At 33.6% G+C, this 25,671-nt stretch overlaps 1 protein-coding gene across 2 annotated transcripts in view; it reads right to left on the bottom strand.

The window, feature by feature from the left end:
- LOC126964633 (neurogenic locus Notch protein) overlaps positions 1-25,671 on the bottom strand; it is a 181,426-nt gene that overhangs the window by 126,344 nt on the left and 29,411 nt on the right. The gene's annotated exons all lie outside the window — the stretch shown is intronic.

The following is a 25,671-nucleotide window of genomic DNA, read 5'->3' as shown; positions in this document are numbered from 1 at the left end:
TACTTCGGAAGGGCGCCGTAGCTCGTGAAATTACTGGGCAAATGAGGGTTAACGTCTTATGTCTCAAGGTGACGAGCGCAATTGTAGTGCCGCTGAGAATTTTTAGGTTTTTCAAAAATCCTGAGCAGTACTGCATTGTAATGTTAAAAGTTTAACTTTTTGACTGTTGCTTTTGTTGTCGATAAAAAATGTTCTAGAAATTTGTAAGCATCACCAACACAATAATCAGTAATTAATAAAATATTATTTATTATTAATGAATCTACATGTAAGTGTTTTTCCCCTTTCAGGTCAACTTTAGGTGGAGTCTCCGTTCCACTTTTGTATTTATAAGTACCTAGTATTTGTTAGCAGAACTAATTTGCAAAATCAATGACGTAAGAAAGCTGAAATTAAACATGGAAAGTTGTAAAAAACTGATAATAACTTATGCAGAAATGTAATCTTTTCCAAATAAGCATGTTAGCATTTCCCATGATCATTTACATAGTGATAAGTCACAAGAAATACAATTCCATACAAGTGCGCGCGAGTTTGATTTAAAATCGGCATTTCCGTTGGTCAACTGTGGGTGGTCTCAGTGAGATGTGTTTGATAAATCTTGTTGAACTTCCGAATCACTTACATCTCTTAAGACAATATCAACGCGAGATTGATTGGTACTGATCTGTGATAGCGATAATGGTACCTGCTTAAACTCTAAATATTTTTTGGATTTATTTCAACCCAAATAACTTGATATTTATTATTTTTAGTAACTTTGAGTTAATTTTGTTGCATTTATATATATTTTGCTTCTTATTTATAGCATTTCGGAAATACATGTCTCATGAATAAATTTTTATTGAAGTAGGTGTTACTTTGCGGAAATCCATAATTATCCAAATGATTTGAGTTTTCTTTAGTGTTAATTGCAAAGTGACTCAAAATTTGAGTCTCGTGCCAGATTTTGGCGACTCAATATGTCCTGAGATTGCCTCGTGTAAAGGCGAAACATGTGTCAATTGTTTGAGGAATATTGGCGGAATTGACACAAACGAAAACTCAAATCATTTGGAGAATAAATTTCTGATTAATTTTATTTTTATCTATTTGACCGTTGATCAAATATCTCAATATAAACCTAATTTGTTTCACAACGATCGTATTTATACCCTATATTTAAATACTAGGACTTACTCAGTAAAACTTTAGAAATATATTAAAGGTTCTTTGACAATAAGGCTTACTATAGCATAGAAGATTGATGATGCATGGTTCTTGAGTGGTTGCTCTTGCTTGGTGGTTTTAGTAGCATAAGATTTTGTTATTATAATATGTTTTAAAAGATGGGCTTGAAGTTTCTTATCATGTCAAATGTCAAAGCCCCTTTACAAACTGATGTACCTTCATGACGTTTACCAAGTGTTGTTGCAATATGTTATGTTATTGTCACTTCTATGTGATTTCTATTAAGCAAAACAGGCATAGAATCTCAGCACTAAAGATATTTCTTAGTTTTCAGTGTTAATATTAGTAATGACACTTTTTTACTCCAAAAAGGAAAATTATTTAAACATCAAACGAAAAAACTGAATTGAGTACCTGGTACATGTGAAAGCTGGTCATCAAGATATGTAAATAAAAATATAAAACCTTGTTAGCAACACATAATTAACGATTCCTTCAACACGTCCCAAAATTCAAATTTAAAATTTTGCCCAAACTATGCGCTGCTAAAAAGGGACCGGTTATTGCACCCGTATAAGGGTTTACTTTTTTTATTCGGGCTAAAGGAAGCGGCCTTTACCGGTTTCAACGAAATCGTGTACAGCTCCGAATTAATGTTTCGTAGCATGATGAATAATTGAAGCGCCCTAATATAGTCAGAGGTGCGAGCTAAGGAATGACTGATGGCTCTGTAAGCTAAAACCTTTATTTGTGTAAGAATTCGTTAATATAAATTGTTATAATATGCCACTTTTACAAAAACATGAAAAAAAAGAGTACACAGGTTAATAAAACATATAAAGATATACGCTGCTACCTTTACTTAAAATGCAAATCTTTAGATATATTTTTCAAAAATGTTGCTTTTTGAGTGTTCATGTACCTACTTAGATTATAATAGGGCTGATATGTACATAGTAATAAAAGCCTTTAAATAAATAAAGGGAAAAAAATGTTGCTCAGTTTTTTTTTGTTTTCAGTTTTATTTGTTTATATCTATTAAATTAATTTTGTTACCAATAATATTATTTTATAGAACGATATATCTAGATAAAGAGCTTTGAGCATAAGCAGAACACAACTACGTACATCCGGACCCCTAGTATTACGGATGTCCATAGGCGGTTGTCACACCATCCCATCACGTGAACCCCAGTTATATCAAAGATATGAAACGAAACCCCACAAACAGCCTCACAAATAAACTTGGCACAAAGTTATAGCTGATAATGAACCAAGAATATGAAAAATGTTGACTATATCGTTGACAACACTGTCAATACAATGATATTTCTGAAGTCTTCCGAATGTCAAGCAGCCTTGCAAATAAACGCGGGAAACATTATACGTCCGAACAAACCAATCAAAATGTCAATTTGTAAACAATTTGCATATTCTTGGTTTTCTTTATTCATTAACTGTACAGGTATGTCCTAACCTGTACAAATTCAACCACAACTTACGTCATAAAATCTAAATAATCATTGAGATCATAATTACAAACTGAGCACCATTTCAGCTGAAATAAAGTTACTAAACGTTTGAATATTAATAGCAATTGTTGAAATACATAGAATAAACAATCCCGCGTACCGTGGGAAAGCATAATTGATAAGACAGATATTTATAAAAAAAATATAAAAATATCATCGCCCACGAAAAATTCGACTTCCGCAAATCCTTCGTGAGAAGTAAATCGCCATGTTTATTTGATAACAGATTTAAATAGTTCACTGATAAGAAGTTGAACATGTCATTACATGAATACTTGACCATGTGTATCAGTTTATTAATATTTTTTTTATGCAAAGCATAACTTCAGCTGTCAAATAACTATAAAAACGAAATCTAACATTATGCTAGCTTAAACTCAGCTATGTTTTACGTAAGTAAAGTCTGAGTACGCTCTGTAGATATCGCCTTAGTATCGTACCAATGGTAGGCTCCTTTGCACCATAACAGCGCCTATTTCTGCCGTGAAGCAGTAATGTGTAAACATTACTGTGTTTCGGACTGAAGGGCGCCGTAACTAGTGAAATTACTGGGCAAATGAGACTTAACATCTTATGTCTCAAGGTGACGCGCGTAATTGTAGTGCCGCTCAGAATTTTTGGGGTTTTTCAAGAATCCTGAGCGGCACTGCATTGTAATGGGCAGGGCGTATAATTACCATCAGCTGAACGTCCTGCTCGCCTTTTTCCTTATTTTTATTAAAAAAAATGCTTAGCTTACTCCAACAAATTTTATCCTAACTAAAGGCTGAGCAAAGTCTTAGTTCGCTTTATAGATCTTAGCCTGACACAAATCACTCGATAATCGGGATTTTTTTATCTTTCCCAATCGTAAGTCCAAGATTCTTCCCAATCAGTCGTCAAGCTTCTGCCATTTGACTGATTGCGTGATGAAAGCCGATTATAATGGATACGTAATTAACGACAATTATCAATTTCACAGCCCCACGTTTGACGATTATCAAATCTGTTGAGAATTTTAATTGCAAATCGAATACGTGGAAAACTTTGTGTTTAGATGACTTCAAATGTAACTTGGAGGCACTGGAATAATGTGCCACGTGATATTTAGAGATTTTCGCAGATATATATCATAAGATACATAATAGCTTTAAGGGCAAATGTATACACTTTTATAATATAATAATAATAATAATAATAATTCTTTTATTTCAGGCCAATTACGTCCCATAGTTAACATTAATTCTTTATTCTAATTAAAAGTAAACTTAAAAACAAGAATACCAACAATGTATAAGAGTGTGGTACAAGTGTACAAGTCCAATTTATTTTTTGTTATTCTCCATATGAACAGATATCCATCGTTTATATATATATAGGGCTCCTGATATCGTCAGATATAGCCGTGAGGATTTTATTTTTTGAGCTGCGCAAACGACTCCAAAATGTCGCGATTCTCGTTCTTATTACAGCGAAGAAGTCAGGGACCCCACCCTCAACGAACATGCCTGATGCGCTGCAGCATCTCGGAAGATTCATAATAAAGTCCCAGCCACTGTTCAGGCATTATCTATTAATTAATTTAAATATTTTATTGGCTCTGTCTTAAATCCTACAATTACAGCTGAATATCTAAGTGATCGCACAGCCTGGGACTAGATTATGATTGTTTTATAGCAATAGCAATGATAGTACAATATTTTATTAAAAATAGCGCAAAAAATAATGCTCGGAGAGTCTCGAGCAGTTTGTTCTCTCTCAGAGCGCCATTTGTTCACTGGGAACAAACATCAGGACACTGGGTTTATAAATATTAATATGATATGTTCTCCTGGAACTGCGTAATACACAAAAATATAAATAAGATTTAGTTATATTAAAATGTGTTTACAGTTGAAGATTCGTATAAATAAATAAAAAGATTGTAAGCTCATTCAACTAATTCTTAGTTTTATAATATTTCTCGGTACGAACTAGAGTTTTTACGTCAACAAGGGGCGTTGGGGATCGTGGTCACCCTCTGTGAATGCGCGTGCGCACCGTACAATATTCGCGACGCTGCCGTTACTATTATTATTAATATAACCTTAGTTTGATGGGGCTGGAGTATCTAGTTGGTTCAGAGAATACTATTAACATCTGGCATTTGAGTGTGCATGACAAGCTACGTCGTATTTGAAATAAAAGATCATAAATTATTGACGTCGTTTGCTCTCTCTTCCACTTCCATATTACTCCATACCTAAACGCTTTAAATTGTACTTATCACGATTTTTAGCTCTTCGAGCTCAAAGAGTTGTGCTGCTGAAAAACTTGGAACAGGATGTTCCACAAAAGCCTGATAAAAGTTAAATAAAACTACAATTACTTTTGAATGAATAAACCGATTTTCAATGACAATTTCAGTCGATCGGTAATGCCCCTTGTTTGCTCGTAATATTTTGAGATTTATTAGATGATCGGGTGACCCGTTCTAAGAGGTTTACACACACACACACACACCGACACACATACATACACACACTCACACTCAAACACTCAAGCTTCTTAGGACCTTAAAATGTCGAGATCTAAGAACTCGTTTTTCCAAAAACGGGAAAATACCAATAACTTCACGATTTTTGAAAATTTTAAATTTTTTTAAGCGGGAGGTCAATAAAGTTTTCGTAATACTAGCCATATACTAATCCCTTGTCATTTATTTTGAGAGAATTTCACGAATGTACTTCACAGGTTCAGTTTTGATTTAACAATCCGTTGAGATGAAAACTAGCCATCAAATGTAGTCAAGGTGATATCTCGGAGCATAATGGGCCTCAAATCAGCGTAATTGAGGATGCCCGTCTATTGCCGCATCCGCCCTAGCCGCGACACGCCTTCGGTGCCCTATTGATCACGACACACAATACTCATAGATTATTGTTTCATGTTTACACTTACAACGAAATACTAGATAATACTGAATAGAGATCACCACTGCTATATTTGGCTCCACAAGTTGGTGATTCTTTTTTTTTTTATATAAGAGAGAGCAAGTGGACAGGAGGATCACATGAAGTGAAAAAAAAGTTAAAATGACATGTTATTTAACACCAATTCGGAAAAGAAGTGGTAAAAAACTCATTTAAATATATTTATCATTATACAATGTATATCAAGACACGCACTAGAATTACTCAAACGTTTTGACTGAATTGTGCTAATTAAAAAAAGAAAAAGATGTGATAAACTAAATGCTGTAAATAAGTAAATGTATTGTGCGAGGATTTGATTTACACTAATAACTTAAAGTGGTATACTATCAATATAAAAATAAAAAATTAAAATCCCCTAAAACAGGCACCAGTGAATTGGTGAAGTAGTGAATGATGCCACAAAAATAGCAATTCATTGACAAATTGGGTGCAATTCACAATTGTATTTATAAATCGATAGTTCATCACCCCGCGCTCTCACCCCGCCACCGATAGAATTCCTACGTTGATACACTTCCATTAATTTTAGGCAGGATTGTAAAGTCTAGATATGATAGTATAGTCCACAGAAAAAGTAAAAGACATAACTGTTCTGTGTTACTAAGGAAAAAACTAACTTTGAGTAACATCCCAACAATTATTTTAGTAATTGAAAATTGCCGTGTGTTTAAATCATAATTTAATTCAGAAAACAACAGCATGAACACCTGTTGGATAATTTTTCTAGCACGACGATGTAGGTCAAATCTAGAATTATAATTTTATTTGAATATGCATAAGTTGTCTTGTGTAAAGTGATAATCGATTTCAATAACTACAAGTAAATAACGACTGACCTTACAATATAATTATTATCCCTAGACATGGAAACAGTGCTATAAAACCAACCGTGAGAACATTAATTCTCTATTTGTTCATTCATAACATTACCTAATACTAAACAGCGAATTACATAAAAGTCATCAATATTAAAATAAAATTTACAATTTAGAGCTACAGTTTAAATTTTGGAATTTTATTCTTGTATTACCATAATAATAATAATAATATTTATCACACATTTACACAAATTATCTTGCCCCAAACTAGGCATAGCCTGTACTATGGGTACAAGACATCGACATATTTAATACAATATACTTACTTAAACATACATTAATAACCTACATTCATATTCATCATATAAATGATCATGCATGCAGCTACCGGGACCTTTAGCTCAGTAGTCAGGTTCACTAACCATTCGGCTATATGGGTCGTCTATAAGTCGTCATAAGTATGCTCTTCAACGCGATTTTTTACCTTAACTTATCTATTTAAACCTCATTAAAATGTGGATTTTTTTGGTAAAAAAATGTAGAAGAGAGGAAGAAGAAAATTATTCAAAATGAACCGTAGCTGCCATTAAACGGTTTATTGAAAAAGCGCAGACCCTTTCTGATAGCCCCAGTAAAATATTTACACAAAATAAAATATTATGAAAGCATTGGACTTAACTGAGGACATTTACCTCTTCTCCTCACGAATGTCACTAAATAAAAAAGTAAGATTAAGATTTAAATTTGTCGTGTATTTACGCAGTCACTAATTATAGCGAAGCTGAAGCCAATAAGTTGCTACAAACTCTCTAGTTGGGCGTTACACAACTTTACATAAGAGGAAGTTGAAAAAACATGTGGGAAGTGGCACAGAGTTCAATAATGTAATTTGTACACTAGAAGACTTGTTCGCACAGGATGCGAACTAGATGGAACTAAAGCGGTCCTTTTTCTGTCGTCCAGCAAAAGTTTGCAGAATTCTGTGCTATTTGTGTTTGATGTGCGGATTGATGGGCGCTACAGCAGCAGAAATTACTGGACTAATGTGACTTAACATCTTACGGACCAAAGTTCCTAGCGCAATTGCGATTCCGCTCAGAACTGCATTGAATTATTTACCATTACATTAATTTCTTTCTCATCTTTTTCTCATAAATAAACTGTTTTCTAGAGTTTCGTGGTCAAAGGCTAACTGGAATCCTATTACTTCAATGTCTGTATTTCGTTTGTTTATTAGCATTGTGTCTTTCTTTACCACTTTTTCTACTGAAAAGTTGTATTATTCAAACATATTATCTATTTGGCTGAAATATAAGTAAGAATGTGCGTTATCAATACTTGGACTAAGTTTGATACGGGCCAGGAAAGGTTTCGGAAGTAAATAAAATTCAATAGGATTGTTAAAATTATTTGTCTGGAAATTATTTCTATAGCATAAATGACTTTGCTAATCATACCACAACTTCGTAATGGGGCGATCGCACCCATGATATAAATCTCATTACATCCTGCTGATTTTCTTGCGTCTATTCTTCTCAGATGTTGCGTTAGTTCCTTCGAATGTATAGATGATTCTGACTTTAATAAGTTATTTAAAAATTCTGCTTTGAATTAATATATTCAAATATTAATTTGGTACTTCTTGCGATATTGATCACAAAATCCTATTAAACTATACGCGTATTAGCTAGGTCCCATTATAAGCAACACTTCCGTTATATCGCATATCTGATAGTCCCGCTATCCGGCCGCTAATACAAGGAATATTTTGCCCAGCGAGATCTGACCCCATACCGCAATTTCGGATTTATTGTTTCAGACAAAACTGAGATTTCCTTAAATTACTTTAATATAAAACGTGATTCGAATGATGAAAGCTTTCGATATCAGGAACTCGTTGATTTTATTGAAATTCTGAACTGGTAACGAATCGTCGGCGCCGATAAAACAATCAGCATCTCATTCCATAAAATTCCTAAGGGTTAGTAATTTCTTTTAATTAACATCGGTCACGAAGAGCAGGCAATTTTCTTGTATTTCAAGAAGAGTTCAAAGTAACATAATTGAAATGTTAAAAACTGATGAGACCTTAAATTTGTAGGAGAAAACATCAAAACTGTTTCAAAATCGAAATCGGGACATTTCGATGCCTCTATGCCAATTTTGATGAAGACCTTAATTAATATTTGTTCATTATCTGTTAGCATGAGTTAGTAAGGAAAAAAAACCTTTTGAAAGGCTGTTTGAAAATTCTACTGAATATATAAAGTTTGGAAAAATTCTGGCAATGTTAAGGTTTTAGATGTAGCAGTAAAAACATTTTATATTACGATACAAGGTATGCAAGAAAAAGACAATTTAGTTGATATGTTATTTTTCAATTGATGTCTCAAAAATGGCCGGTAAACGGAAGATTATTTGAATAAGATTGTTCTCAACTTGAAATCTCGATAAGCTAAAGTGTTAACGTCGTCGATGAGAAGATTGATGGAAACTAGACTATGTGGCTCTGAGACAATTAATTATCTATGTTGCCACGTTACAAAACCATCCATCTCTTAGAACCACACGAAAGTCTCACGACATTGTTTTAATTAAGCTCAGAAGTGACACAATGAATTATGAAACTATATACAAAGACACCTAAAGAGCTTTTAATGGCCTTAATTATGTATTATAACATTTTTTTAATGGAATAGTAAAGCAATTCATCATGATTGAAAGTTCTGATGCAATATTAAAAGAAACTACAACGCTTAAGAATTGTCATGAGAAGACTGGTAAAGTGTTATATGAACCAATAAACGAAGATCGATATCTTCTAGTTGTACTTAAACACCATATTATATTATATAATTTTGTTCATCGGTGTGGCGGCTAATATCCTTATTATGCTTCTTTACTTGTATTATAGAGATGAACCCGGTGTAATGCAGACAAAAATCGGCTATATTTGATTTAAAAATAAAATTGAGATTTGTTGATGTTGGGTTGCATCATCTTGCTGATAGAAATAGCAAGGCTTTTACGATTTATACTCAAATCATCCACATTATTATAAATTCCATGGAGATCCGAGAACAAAGAGATGCAGTACCAGCAGTTGAAGTGCCAACTTATCAAATATTACATCAATCAGGCAAACGTTTAGCAAAATTTTAAAATACAAAAATATATGGTGGTTAACAAATGTTTTTTGTAATGAAAACCCGTTTTGTAATTTTTATCGATTCAAAGTGTAAATAAATAAAGTATCCAAATATATTTCAATTACTGTAATATCAGAACGCTAGTTTTAAACAATTTTCAGTTATAGAGACGAGAATAAAATTCAATAACATCGCGAACTTAAAACGTTAACAAATTATATAAATCGTAGAAGGCGAGACTAAATTATCTATGTCGGCCCTCGTAAATATCCACACTTAAGGAAATCTTGGCAAAGCTCGTTCCATAAGAAGCACTGAACATCAGCCTATTGTTTTGGTGTTTCCTGAACTTTCCAAATCCAAAATTGAACTCGATTTACGACCTGAGCTGCAGAGGACAATTTACATTTATGGAGTAATAAATATTAAAGGAAATTCTGCTAACGGTCTGCTAATATCCATCTGCACAGCATATCACTTACATGTTCATTTGTTGATGAAAATCTTAGGAACAGAAAAATATCTTGACGAAGTAAGGGACGCAAAGAAAAAGGAGAAGAAAATAAGAAAGAGAGAAGAAGTAAAAGAAAAACAAACCGATTTAGAAGAAATGCTTTCAATGTTGAGTTTTATGAAATTACTAAACTAATTAAAAAAAAATCAGAATAAAACCCTCCTGAGTTGAAATAAAAACAAATGCATAGTAATAGGACATTTAAATTCAACTTATGATAGAACCAGAAAAATTGTTGTCTCGAATCATAACTAGCCCATAAATAACAAGTAACAATAATGTGCAAGTTTTTACAAAGAGAATCGCATGCCCCATATAAGGTTTAGATTTATTGATTAAAGGAAAGTGCATTGTAAGCTTTTAGCGTGTTGCCCTTATGTGACGGCTACTGCCTCCTGCTTATGGTATTAGAAATAAGGGCCGCAGATAATATGCGAGTGGGTACACTAGTTCTTGTTGAATCTTGTAAATATTACGCAATAAAGTCTAACGCAGAATTTATACTTATCAAAATATCAGTTCGTGATATTCTACTTGCAGCGATTCAGTGAGTGGATATATGGGATTACTCGAAATAGCTGCCACACCTTGAGTTTCTGCTAGCCTTATACATAAATGAACAGCTTACAATAATTGTTTATGCAACAGTAAAGAATCTGACTTGCAGAACAGGTGGTAGTCACAGATAACACAAAGTTTTATAAAGGAATTCATTTTGAAAAATGAGTACCAAATTTTTCAACAAGGGAAGAATGCTAGCGATTCTTATCAAAGGGGCAAGTTGTAAGCAAGCTATACAAGAGGAAATTATCAAATTTTCAATACCATACTTTTACAACAGCCTAAAGATTCATTGATGTTTAGTAATGATATTCAGATAAGAAGACTCTTAATTACTTCAAACATCGTCCAGAGAGACACAGCTTCATTAGAACCGCCGGGACATATTAAACGAAATTTGAACTCTCCACGAACCGGTTGAGTAATTCACCGCGGCAATTAAAAGATTTCATTAATATAATCGTAAAGAAAGTCCGCAGATAACAATAAATTTATATTGCTCCGATGTACTACTTCATTTCCCCACCACATATTTATTGTGAATCCACGTTTTATAGCCCATCTATATTGTGTTTTAATTTTTTTATTTTTAAGACTTTTATATCGGTAATTTCATAATGTTTATTATTAGCTACCTAGATGGAAATGCTATTCTTATACTTGTTTGCTGTAGCTGTGGGTTCATTTGCGAATCATATATTTTTGTCAACTAATTACCTATTGTATGAATTATCTACATAGGTACCTGTATAATATCGGGGACTGTTTGAAATGTTCTAAGGATCAATACTTTTATTTATATTGTTAATAACGAAAACCGCAACGCAAAATGCAAGCATGCGGATAAAGCTAGATTATTCTCGTTTTGTAATTTTTTTGGTTCAAAAAGTCTTGAACTGTTATAGTTTTATTTTATTTATGAATTATGATACACTATTGATGTTACACTAAACATCAAATAAGTAATCATATCAATCAACTATCAATCAACTATAGTTCGAAGTGTAAAATTTTATATAAGTGTATACAGCATTCACGAAACAAAAACAACAACACGTTATTAAAAACAACGTGAAAAATTAATAAAAAAATTTGCTAGCTTTTGTTATCATTTTTAGGTCACTTTTAAACTTGGACTTTTTATAATATCGGAAGATATCGATAGTTCTATTATTAGCTTATTAGTAAGAGGGGCTAATTAAAACATAGGTGAATAACCAAATTTGTTTCCGAAGCGGTAGTAGTATGCAGTAGTATAAGAAATGACATCAAAAAGAATTCTAAAGGAATCAATTTTGAGAAAATAAATGCCTTTTATGCCTTTTAATAATATAAGTATATACAAAAATTATGATTATTCCTTCTGTACAGTTGCATGGTATCAGAACTAACACGTGTTTCGTTCCCAACAAAGCAACTTCATTGTAAGTTGACACCAATGTAGACGAATCTGAATTTCAATTGACATGATATATTTAGTATTATATTGGTATAAAGTTTACCGTTAATTAAGACCAAACTTTGAAGTAGTTACAGCAATTTGTTATAAATGTAGCAACAAGTGCGTGTGGGACGGTACATTGGGGCCAACTCGCAACTCACAGCTCTTCTGACTAATTCATAACAAATCAGCGACTTCTCCAGTTAACACCTGACCTGAATATCAACTGCTATAATATACAGCTTGTCTGAACTTCGGTGCTAAGGATGCCACGTATTAAAATAAATATTTTATAATAAATCGAACGCTGTTGTTCCTAATCTTTGACAGAAACACCGTGGGACAGGGTTTCCTCTCGTTTCTTCTCTTGATCTCAGTACTAGCAAATACATACTTGATGAAATATCATTACCATATCCAAATCTTGTTCTAAAAGGGCGTTACAAGAAATACGGATTTTCTAGCTCCGTACCCATCGGAGAGTCATCTGTTTCCAATATGTTAGTAATAATTTAATATAGAATTCTCATTAAATTAATAAAATAAAAATATAATTGCTTTTAGGAATTTTATGAATTAGTCGTCCAGTTAACAACAAAACACCATAACCTTCGTAATCTAATGACTACGGATGTGTAACAGTGTTGAGTAATTTTCTGTGTTCAATCAGACTTACAAAGTGTCAAGCCAAGGTTGGGTAAACATAATCTAGATTGATTGTGGCTCAAGCCTCATGGCAATTGTAATTGTAGGTAAATTATGTCGGTAGACATAGCCACACCTTTTTAGTGCGGAGGTTTTTGCAACGATTAATGTTTTAACTGCCTAGTTTCTATTTGGAGTGCAAATGTGATTTTTAAGCTATAAACAAGAAATTTTTGTAATGAGCTTGCCTGCGCGATGTTTGATGATGCCACTCCAAAAACCAGCAAAGCTGCTATAAATGCTCTTGTATTTTAAGAGACTTTAGGAGGCGATGATCTCATGCTATTAGGTTGTCCTTACGCTCCTTTGACCTTCTCTTTTATGACAAAAAAACAAACCTATTTGAATTTCGAACGAGAACCAAGATCTACCAACTAGATATTGGAACCTACACTAACAATTCTAGACCATCTTTTCCTTATTCGTTGCAGTTTCTTGAGTTAAAGCCGTTTTTGTGTATGTGGCTTTTCATTTCTTTTGTTATTTTCTATTACAAAGGAGATATATCTGTTTTTATTTTATAGGTATTATCTTGTTTTCTTATTCCTCCATGCTTCTTAGTTATTTAAAAGACCACTCACGCTCGTAACATTAAAAGCTTTTGTTTCGATATAAACATTGAAATAAAGCTAAATGTGCTTATGAGATGAGTCATTTTATTCAAATAAGAATTATTATATACTTAAATTATTCATAAGATTTTTAATTTACTTTAACATTTTCTCACATCGTTATTATTTTTGTTTTATATAAAAGACTCCTTAAATTAATATAAATTTAACTGTGCTTATAATCACAGTACCTAACGACTCACGCACTCTTGTTTTTTTTATATATATATAAAAAAAATTATATAATAAGAGGGGGCAAACAGGCATAAGGTTCAAGTGATGGGACGTGGTCAAGCAACTACCCATGGACATCCGCAATACCAGGAGTCAAGACATGCGTTGCCGGTCTTTAAGTTGCGAGTATGTTCTATGATTGAAAGACCCTAAGGCGGATTACGACTTAGGGTGATATCTGTAGAGCGTACTTAGACCTTGCTCAGTATTTACTCAGGTAAAACTAAGCTGAGTGTAAGCTTATCATAATCTTTGATTTCGCTTTTATAGTCATTTGAGAGCAGAAATGATGCTGGGCTTAAAATTATAGCTATATGATTCACCCTAAGTAGTATCTGTTAGGATAAAATAGCAAAAAGGTATTTGTTTCTTTGTGTTACTTGTCCTCTTGCGACTATAGCATCGTCTTCTCCTAATAGCACATTCAGAACAATGTATAATTACATGAATAATGCCTCCCTGGAGATTAATAGCCTTATTCTTAGTTCGATTTATACGAGGCTAATAGCTCCTATTAAGTTTGACGTTAGCTTGCATTGATACGTCTCGTTAGATATCTATCAAAGTGGTCATAAAGCAATTGTTGTGCCGTAGATATTATAATGTGTGGCATTAATTTGATTAATTATGCAATCAAGCTGAAATATATTCGATTTCTTAAGAGATACGGTTCGTGAACCGACTTAAGTTAATGTTGATAAGCTAACAGTACTCGTTAAAATCGATTCTTTATTAGATACTCAACATGGAGTGGTAATATTTTGAGAAAAACTAGAGACTTGCCAAAGAGCTATGGAGAGAAGTATATTTTAAGTTAAACATACCAAACACGGAACATATGATTTTACTTTGAAAAGTAAAAGAAGTTTCTGAGGGTAACCGATAAGCCCTGCCCATTACAAAGCATTACCGTTTTGGATTATTAGACAACCCAAGTTCCCTTCAAAACGATGCAGATGTACAATAAAGCCTCCGTTCTACTGTTTGACGGCAGAAAAATAAAATTCCGAGCAAAGAATCCTCCCCAATACACTATATTATATTTTTTCAAGAAGAGTACACTCTAGCATCCAGGTCAACTGTTGAAAATTATCACTGTTGCCCACACTCTCTTGGTATGCCTGAGGAATTACAGTGGCATGGCTGGTACCCATGTCGTATTGTCCTGTCATATTATATTTACGTTTGGACAAAAATACACTCTTAGAAGAAGACCTAAAATAATCGTTACCGTAGAAAGCGTTGACCCAAAAATAGCAATTATGCATACTTATTATGCCTTTCATATGAAGTACCTGATACCAAGTTTCTGCTACAACCAAACAAAATGGATTACATAGGATAGAATTGGCAAAACTAGCTTACACCGCCTAATTGAAGGCGGCTGCGTAGCCTCGAGCAATATCTCACCGAGCAATGTAATTGCAAGTTAACTGCACAGAATTGTGAACTATCTATGTATCAGAGTATCCGCTAGTTGGTCGCCCACACCAGGTTTAATTACACAGATAACATTGTCTCTAGCTCTCGGAGATCTTACAGCATCGATACCGAGGACCTGTGATCCTATTCTTTGCATTGTGATTACGGCCCTGTTCTTAGATTTAGCAATACAATGCTTACACAGATGATTTTGTTTTCTTCTTGATTTGATTTTGTTTTGTTTTTTCTTACTAAAATACGTTTTTTTTTAGTGAAAATAAGGGACGAGACGAGCAGGACGTTCAGCTGATGGTAATTGATACGCCCTGCCCATTACAATGTAGTGCCGCTAAGGATTCTTGAAAAACCCAAAAATTCTAAGCGGCACCACAATTGCGCTCGTCACCTTGTGACATAAGATGTTCCATGATTCCACTGGTAGTGCTGTTTAGAGTTGTGTAATTGTTAATAATGTAACTAGCTGACCCGACAGACGTTGTTCTGTAAATCGATACTAATATTATTAATGTGAATGTTAGTTTGTTTGTTATGATGAAATTTGATACAGCGATAGACTAGAGCATAGGAAAGGACGTAGGCTACATTTTATCCCGGCAAAATCCATGGTTCCCGCGGGATTTGTGTAAAATTGAAATTCACGTCGATGAGCTATAACCATACCAATAGTGGGTTTATTTTGCCATAACAATCTTCCTCTAAATAAGCTTTATATAATATGTTTTGAGCGGGAGCCAAAACAGGATCCGGACATGAGATAATCTTCAATTCCGAACTTGCTTACTATTTTTAAAAAACCCTTTATCTACGCGGACGAAATCGCGGGCATCAGCTAGTAATAAATAAAATATTCAAAAATATTTCATAACATCAAGAATGATTTCGTAAAATATGCTGCTGATTTTCTATTAATTAAATTAAGATATTTAAAATTTCTTTAGAACTTTATTTTAAATGTGTAGCATATACCTAGAATTATAATTTTGGTTAACAAAAATAGAATACGAACATAAACAAATACATACATTTCAACATAATACAGAATTTTACGAAGACGAAGACGAATATAGTAGATACTACAAATACTGAAATGATTGATAACTACGTAAGTTTATATTAATTATTAGTACCTACAAAGGGTTTACCCCCCGCTACTACGGGACCGACAAAAAAGGACTCGCTTGAAAAGGTGAGTGTAGGTACGTCAGATCAATCACAAATATACATATATAACTAGCTGACCAGACAGACACTGTTCTTTCTATAATAATGTAGTCTTATCTTTAGTCCAAAGGAAATGTGTGATCATCAGCCGGACGTCGTCCACTGCTGGACAAAGGCCTTCCCCAAAGATTTCCATGACGGTAGGTCCTGCGCTGCCCTCATCCAACGTATTCCGGCGATCTTGACCGGATCACCAGTTCATCTTGTGGGGGGCCTACCAACACTGCGTCTTCCGGTACGTGGTCGCCATTCGAGGATTTTACTGTCCCAACGGTCATCTGTCCGTCTAAATATGTGTCCTCCCCACTACCACTTCAGTTTCACAATCATTTGAACTATGTCGGTAACTTTGGTTCTCCTAAGGATATCCTAATTTCTGATACGCAGGAAAACTCCCAGCATAGGAAATGTGTAGATAAATTTTATGATTATTAATGAAAACGACAATTATATAAATAATTTAAATACGTTTAAATTGGGACCGAACTTCAGAATATTGAAGATAATATATTTTATTATTTTTACTAAGGATTAAGTTTTAAAATCTTAGCGTCTTTTAAGTGTAGTTATTTATTTATTATGACACAGTGAAAAAATAGTGGCGAAATGTTAGCCTCTATTTTCAGCAAAGCACTCACACTTCAACAAAGTGACATACATATCGCGAGTGTAAGATGTAGTTTGTCATGCACACAAGTAATAAACCTGGCTTGTTGTTATGCGTTGACTAACAGTAAGAGATTTTACCTAGACGTATTAACAATCTAAGCAAACAAATTTTACTATAACTAAAACAAATTTTAAATCGCCCTTAAGTGATGAAAGCCTAAATCTCTTAGACAAATTATACAAATTAAAATTGTCACCAAATTTTATGAAGGATGCGTGACTCGAACCCCGAACCTCTCAGGTTCCGTTCGAGCGCTCTTACCAACTGAGCCAACCTTACCGTCTCAGTGACGCAACGAACGTAAATCGTGGTATGTATTATTCTACTCTCAGGTTGTGGCTCCATCTACAGGTTCTACTTTACAGTTGATAACTCTTTATTAATTTATTAAAAAGGCTTACCAATTAGATATACAATTATTACAATGATGTATAATTAATATTATAACTACTTATAATGTAAAATTTCTTATATTTAAAACTTATATATCTAACTTATAGGTATGTACAGCGGTGCCTTCATTTATTATTGAAAGTTATGTAATATTATTGTATGTTTACTACTACTAACACTGTAAGTTTATACAACCAAATTATAAGGGTTCAAAAGCGTATTTTTTAAAACTGCCAAATGTATTAAAATTTATATCTATACTAGTGTACCCGACAGACGTTGTCCTGTACACACGTCTTAAATTTGAAAAATCGGTCCAGACGTTTGGAGGAGTTCACTAACATACACATGAGCAGGTGAATTATATTATATGGACGGAATTGAGAATCCCAATTCACTGGAACATACAAAAAAAGTCATCAAAACTGGTCCAGCCGTTTAGGAGGTATTTCAATTGTGAATCTTAAACATTCTCGAATCCACCTGAAGACACACAGAAAGTTTCATTAAAATCCAGTCCAGCCGCTTAGGAGGAGTTCAGTCACAACAGACGCACAAAAGAAATATATATATTAAGATTACTATTACTATTAAATTTACTGTTATATCATTTTGAAATAAGTTCGATAGGTGAATTTGAGCCATAATTGTTTCGGAAAAATCGCACATGTACTGGCAGATATCTTCGAGAAATATTAGAAATGTATTTTATAAAGTGGCTCGCCCCAGGAGTCGGCTGCCAACACGTTTCTCGAACTATTTGTCAATTTTATCTCGGCTATTCTAATATGGAAATATGCCATTTACATATTCGCTCTACAATATGCCTATATTCAAAACAGGATACAATTTATCTATTTTATGAGCTTACTTGAATAAGCAGAATGAACCAGTCTTCGGTTGATACCCATAGGGTTCACTGAATGGTAGGCATATTTTACTTTTAAAAGAAATGTTGCAAATAGACTATTGTTTTATGACAATAAGGGACGCGACGAGCAGGATGTTCGGCTGATATTAATACTACGCCCTGCTGATTACAATGCAGTACCGCTCAGGTTTCTTGAAAAACCCAACGTGACCTGGAGACATGAGACGTTAAGTCTCATTTGCCCAGTAATTTCACTAGCTACGGCGCCCTTCAGATCGAAATACAGTAATGCTTACACATTACTACTTACTTCACGGCAGAAAAAGGCGCCGTTGTAGTACCCATCATCTAGCCGGCATCATGGTGCAAAGGAGCTTTCCACTGGTGAAAAAGACGAAGGTCTAATGACTGTAGGATGGCAAAGATTAACTATATCTTATGAAAGGTGGAAGGAAAGGGAAGTGGCCTAAAATATTTAGAAATTAATTATAAACTAAAAATTTGTAATACTAAATGTTCGATTTATTCACAACCTGTGCTAATAATAATAATATAATCTTAAATACTTTCTTTGTCAATTATTATTATTTCGTACATAATATTATTTAAGTTTGATATGCTAATTAAGATATCTTAAAATAAATTAATAGCTTTATATACCCTTTCTAAATAACTCTCGAATAAGTCACATTTATAACAGTTTTCAAAGATGGAATTACTTAAAAGCGATATACAAGCCTGTCATAACGTAATGATATGTAAATGATTTAATAAAAATTACTTAATTTTTTTATTAGCCTTCCCAGTTCATCGGACAGTTCCCGAAAGGACCCAAGAGTATCAATAACGGACTTATCACATCACCAGAACAGCGGGATGTCATCCCCGCGACATATATCGCTATTCAAACATAATTAGAGTTTATTTAATATTTTTATTCAATTTTTATCTCACTAAGGTTATGTGTCAAATAAGGAATACTGTCAAGACAGTGATAATAACTTGTGAATAAATTTAAATATTAGTTGAGTAAGTAATAAATATCACAGCTTTCACAGGGTTAACTGCGTTCCAATCTCAAGCACCGAGGGTCCGTTCTATATTTTTTTATAGAAGAAGAAACCAGAAGAAGAGAAAGGACAAACGAGCGTAAGGGTCACCTGATGGTATCTAAGTGATCGCCGCCGCTCACATTCTCTTGCAACACCCGAGGAATCACAGGAGCGTTGTCCGCCTTTAAGGAAGGTGTACGCGCAAAAACCGCGCAAGGAAGCTCATTCCAAAGCTTTGTTGTACTTGAAATTACTGGGCAAATGAGACTTAACATCATAATTCTCAAGGTGACGAGCGAAATTGTAGTGCCGCTCAGATATTTTGTGTTATTCAAGAATCCTGAGCGGCACTGCATTGTAAAGGGTAAGGCGTATCAATTGCCATCAGCTGAATGTCCTGCTCGCCTCGTCCTTTATTGTGGTAAGACAAATCCTAGACTCGGCGGATCAAATTAAATCAAATCAGATATTATATTCAGTTCTGTAAAAGATTACACTTTTAAATGTCAAAAGCTAAGATAATTTATACAGCTGGATGGAGTCTCTTGCTGTTAGACAACCGAATAAAAACAGGCCACGAATATTAGTTTAGTGTGAGTGACAAGCTACGTCTTACATCGCGATTTGTATGACACTTTGTGTTAGTGTGCGTGAATTGCAAAAAATAGAGGTTAGATCTAGTCTATTTTTTTTCGGCGTTTTCACAGCTGTCATAGTCTATATATACGTATAAGTGATATAAGGTCAAAAGTTTCTATCTTGTTACTTATTCTAGTAGGCCTTATAAGATACTAGCTTTAAGGGTAAATGTATACACTTTTATAATAAAGTCCCAGCTACTGTTTAGGCATTATCTATAAATAAATTTAAATTTTTTATTGAAAAATGGCTCTGTCGTTAATCCAACTACTCCACAGCTGAATATCTAAGTGATGCCTGGGACTAGTTAATGATTATATTTTAGCAATAGCAATGACAATACAATTTTATATATTTGATTAAAAAGAGCGCATTTGTTTCCGAAGCGGTAGTGTCTAGTATATTGGAAAAGACATCAAAAAGAATTCTAAAGCAATCAATTTTGAGAAAATAAATGCCTTTTATGCTTTAAAAGCTTTTTCAATGAAAATATGCACTACATTATATGTGTAAGGATATAAAAAGATCGGGGCGAAAACATTCCCGCCAAAAAGGGCAGCATACGCAACGTTTCCCAGAGCTCGTCTCAAGTGGAAGCCATCTGTCGTGCGTCGAGTGTGAACACAGAGCACATGTGCACTCCACACGTACACCGATTCAATATTTAATCCTTCACTTCTCTTGGTTTAGTATTTTCTTTGATTAACGCGAGTGTTACACATTGAAATAAGACATTTTTAAAGGATTAAGTAAAATAATAATAGGATACTTAGTATTTATATCCATTTTATTTATTTTACTTCTGTGATTCCTCGGGTGTTGCAAGAGAATGTGGGTGGCGGTGATCACTTAACACCAGGTTATCTGTACGCTCGTTTGTCCTCCTTTTTTAATAAAAAAACATCACTTTTAATAATTCTTCAATCAATTTACATTCAATAAGCTCAAATATCAACTAAACTATAATGAACTTTCACACGTTTCATTCAAAAGAAGTGTGAAGGTAACTTAAGCTCCGGCAATGTTGTATTAGGCGACACAGTAAACTATCGTAAATCTTATTTTACGAGATAACTATAATTTATTCAAACATATAATTAATTTGATATACATAAATTAGAAACGAAGATAGTAGGTTTAGAATAAACTTAAGGTTAACACATAGGTATTTACACAAAATATTTTAAAGTAAATAGTTGTTGTTGATTTAATTATTAAGCAAAGACCAAAAAGTATGTATTGTTGTACCTACTAACATGATAAAAATATTTTTTTTAAAAGCTATCCTTATATTACTTTTTAAAATAAAACTTTTGTAATAAGATTTAAAACTTTGTAAGAAATAAATATTTTTAGGGTTCCGTAGCCAAATGGCAAAAAACGGAACCCTTATAGATTCGTCATGTCTGTCTGTCTGTCCGTTCGTATGTCAAACCACTTTTTTCCGAAACTATAAGAACTATACTGTTGAAACCATCACTTAGAACTGAAACTCAAAACGTTTTTTTTTTCATCAAACCCGTGTTATTGAGGTTTCTAATATAATTTTTTCTAAACTAAATATTTTGCGCGTGAAACACCATCGAAGTGGAAAAATGTGCCCCCCCCCCCCCCCCTTTAACTTCTAAAATAAGTGAATGATAAAACTAAAAAAAATATATGATGTACATTACCATGCAAACTTCCACCGAAAATTGGTTTGAACGAGATCTAGTAAGTAGTTTTTTTAATACGTCATAAATCGTTACAACGAACTACAAGAACTTTAATATTGTTAATTGCTGCTACGGAACCCTTCATGGAGTCCGACTCGCACTTGGCGTCTTTTTACTGTATTATTATTATAAAACATTTATTAAACCGTTACTAAGTTCTGGAACAGATTCAAAATATCTAATAAAGATTGTCATCAGTTAATTATGTAATCTAAATTCAAATATCGCATAGCCACAATCATATTATATAATGAAGATATTGGTAAGTTATATTCTGTGGTGGTCTATGTCTCGCTGTCAACAGGTGACATGGCGCCAACGCCGCGTGACGTCAGTTAGAGTTGCCATAAAACAAAATTTTATAAATTCCTATTAATCGGTTATAATCAAGTTTGATAAACAGAGCTTTAAGTTTTGTATGTTATAATCATATATTGTTAGATGTTATTCAACAATTTATATCTATTATTTCATTAATTAAAGTAAAATATTTTTCTTAAATATTTTTCGTTGGTACAATAGGTTGAACCGTTGACTCTCATAGACCCGGTTCTACCGTCACCCGCCATATACCAATGTTTTTCGGTTTTCAAATTGGACGTAGTTCCTGAAAGGCGTTCCAAGCCACAAACATCACATTTTAAGGAATTCGTGTTTAGAGTCGTGTAAAAGAGTGCAATTGACTCTACGCGTCATAAGGAGAGAAACGCTCTTGTTATTCCTCTGGTATATATCTTTTGTCCTCCTCTTTCATAAAAAAGGTCATAAGTGTTGCCCTCACTGATTGAACCGAGCCTGTTAACACTGGCTAATCTCCTACTCCTGTGAATCGCCAAATTTAAAATATACTCAAAGGAGTTAATTTTTCTTACTATATTAAACTAATTTTTACTAAATTAGATATTGTCGTTATATTTAAAACCTATAACCTTAGATAACATTTAACACTACCATGGAGGGGGTATGACGTATTATTTTTGTTTTTTTTTTGATGCATTTTTGCAAGAAATATTGAAAAAATAGAATTCAAACATTTCGTATCTTACTTTATAATGCCATTGTAAATGTTATACATTTGGATATTTCACCACTCGAAAATGATAATTTAAAGATGCGATTAATTGTGAATTGTAAGTAATGTTAATAAAGTTTGTGTTAAAGACGCAATATGATTTCAATAAAAATCAATTCATTCATTTCCAAATTACGAAGTTTGACTTCTTCCGCTCGGAGGGACTCCACGCACTATTTTTTTTACTATCTATGGTTCAAGTATTGATCGATACGTCTGAACAGTGCCTTTAGCCATTTGCAGTATAGGAAAAAAAAAACAAAGCGGATAAAAAAGTAAACACGCCATATGTGTGTTGTACGCGGTAGGATTCTAAGTGACATGCAATTTTAAGTCTTATTATGTTTACAATAGATTTGAAAATCTTGTTTGAATTAATGGAGGGTAGTTTATGTCTGTAATTCATTAGGATTTTATGTTGGTAGTAAACCAGAATGTATCTTTTTTGTTTTGAATATTTTATTCATTGGTCTCATCGTAGACAACGGGTCGGTTTTCGCTCTAAAAATTATAATATCTTTCCGCATATGTATTTACCATTTTATTAAAAATATTTCACGTAGGCAATAAAGTCAGAATATTAAATAAAAGGATGTAAAGTGGCAAGCAAAACTGGTCAACACTTAAAAATCGCAAAATTTTAAGCACAGACCGCAACAGGCAAGAGTTTCACGTGATAGCAAAATAAGAGACAACTGCACATAATAATAATAATAATATTGACACACTTTTTACACAAATTATCTTGCCCCAAGTTAAGCATTTATAGCCTGTGTTATGGGTTACAAGACAATGATATATTTAATACAATATACTTACTTAAACATACATAAATTCATATAAACATACATATTAACATACATAAATACATTTAAACATCCATGACTCGGAAACAAACATCCATATTCATCATATAAATGCTTACACCTACCGGGATTCGAACCCGGGACCTCTAACTTAGTAGGTAGGATCGCTAACCACTCGGCTATACAGGTCGTCAAATGCACATGGAAATCTGCAACACCAGGTATCAAGAGATCCCTTCATCATCAGCCGGAAGACGTCCACTGCTGGACAACCTGGGTCGTGTGATGGTTCGGCCGTACCAAATCCGATCATGTGTTAAGGCGATTACAATAAAATCCTTTACACTGTAAGCTAAACGTTTTATCTTAATGTTTGACTTCCGTTTACTTAGCTTTCACGATGAAATTTAGTGACATTCTCTTAATTATGTACATATAATTAAATTGGTAACATGTCTGTCCGTAACCAGTTTTGGTAACGGTTACTAGCGTTAATGGAGGCTTGACTCGCATCAAAGTTCTTTGATTATTATAATTTTTATTGAGAAAACGTATCATGGTAGATAGTTTGTGAGCTTGTTTAGCTGTTTTGAAATAATGTTGATATGTTTTACATTCTTAACCCAATTTTCAAAACAAAAACCTTTGATAATTTTTATAAATCAAGATAGTGCCTCTTTTTAGAAGGTTCACGCGTCATATCAACCAGATAAGACTGCACATGGAAGTATTATTAGTTTTGAGTAACTACTCAATAACCTGGATGGACTAACTAGTCCATCCAGGTTATTATAACATAATAATAGTAATAATATTGACACACTTTTTACACAAATTATCTTGCCCCAAATTAAGCATATATCGCCTGTGTTATGGGTTACAAGACAATGATATATTTAATACAATATACTTACATAAACATATATATAAACATAATAAATAAATTTAAACATCCATGACTCGGAAACAAACATCCATATTCATCATATAAATGCTTGCACCTACCGGGATTCGAACCCGGGACCTCTAGCTTTGTAGGTAGGATCGCTAACCACTCGGCTATACACGTTGTATTATGATTTGTACAATATCTTCCAATATAGGACAGGTAATATACCAACGTCAGGCATTATATTTATTCCAAAGGTTTTGATGGTCATTTTAGCATCAATAATAATTTATTCGCACTTTTTTTGTAGACATATTACTAATAACTTAAATAATTCATACGTCTAGATAGAATTGCTGTTTGACAACCGATAAAAACAGGCCATGAATATTAGTTTAGTGTTCGTGACAAGATACGTCTTACACTCGCGATTTGTATGACACTTTGTGTTAGTGTGCGTGAATTGCAAAACAGGGGTTAGTTCTAAACTTAATTTTTTTCGACGTTTCCACAGCTGTCATAGACTATCTAGACGTATAAATGATCTATAAACAATGACGTTATAAATGTATATAGAACGTCATTGTCTATGACTAAATAATGTACCTCGCTCTTTTTATATGACAATAGGAGTAATTCTCATTTAAGGTCATATGCACCGCAATTAGTTTAGAGCAAATTCGAAATTTCAAAAAAGGAACATTTAAATCAATCAATAGTTCACAAAAGTAACGGACAAGATGAGCGAGACAGACAGTGATAGATCCGTGAACATTGAAGCGAGAGGGGTGATGAAATACGTTAGTGGCAGCTGCTCTCTGACGTCATGAGGGTCTATTGTGATTGTTGAGCCGTGCGATACATTTTGTACGCATGTCGCATAATATTCCTACACTAGAATAATTATTATTGTTTTACAATATTAGGTGCGATTTTCTTATATGAAGTCGAGACAAGCAGGACGTTCAGCTTATGGTTATTGATACGCTCTGCCCATTACAATGTAGTGCCGCTCAGGATTCTTGAAAAACCCAAAAGTTCTGAGCGCTCGTCACCTTGACACATAAGATGTTAAGCCTCGCTTGCCCAGTAATTTAACTAGCTACGGCGCCCTTCAGCCCGAAAATCTATAATGTAATAACATTACTACTTCACGGCAGAAATAGGCGTCGTTGTGGTACCCATAATCTAGCCGGCATCCTGTGCAAAAG

This window comes from Leptidea sinapis, chromosome 5 (assembly GCF_905404315.1).
Source record: "Leptidea sinapis chromosome 5, ilLepSina1.1, whole genome shotgun sequence".
Lineage (NCBI taxonomy): Eukaryota > Metazoa > Arthropoda > Insecta > Lepidoptera > Pieridae > Leptidea > Leptidea sinapis.
Note: the sequence above shows the minus strand (reverse complement) of the source record. Positions and strands in the feature narration are given on the sequence as shown.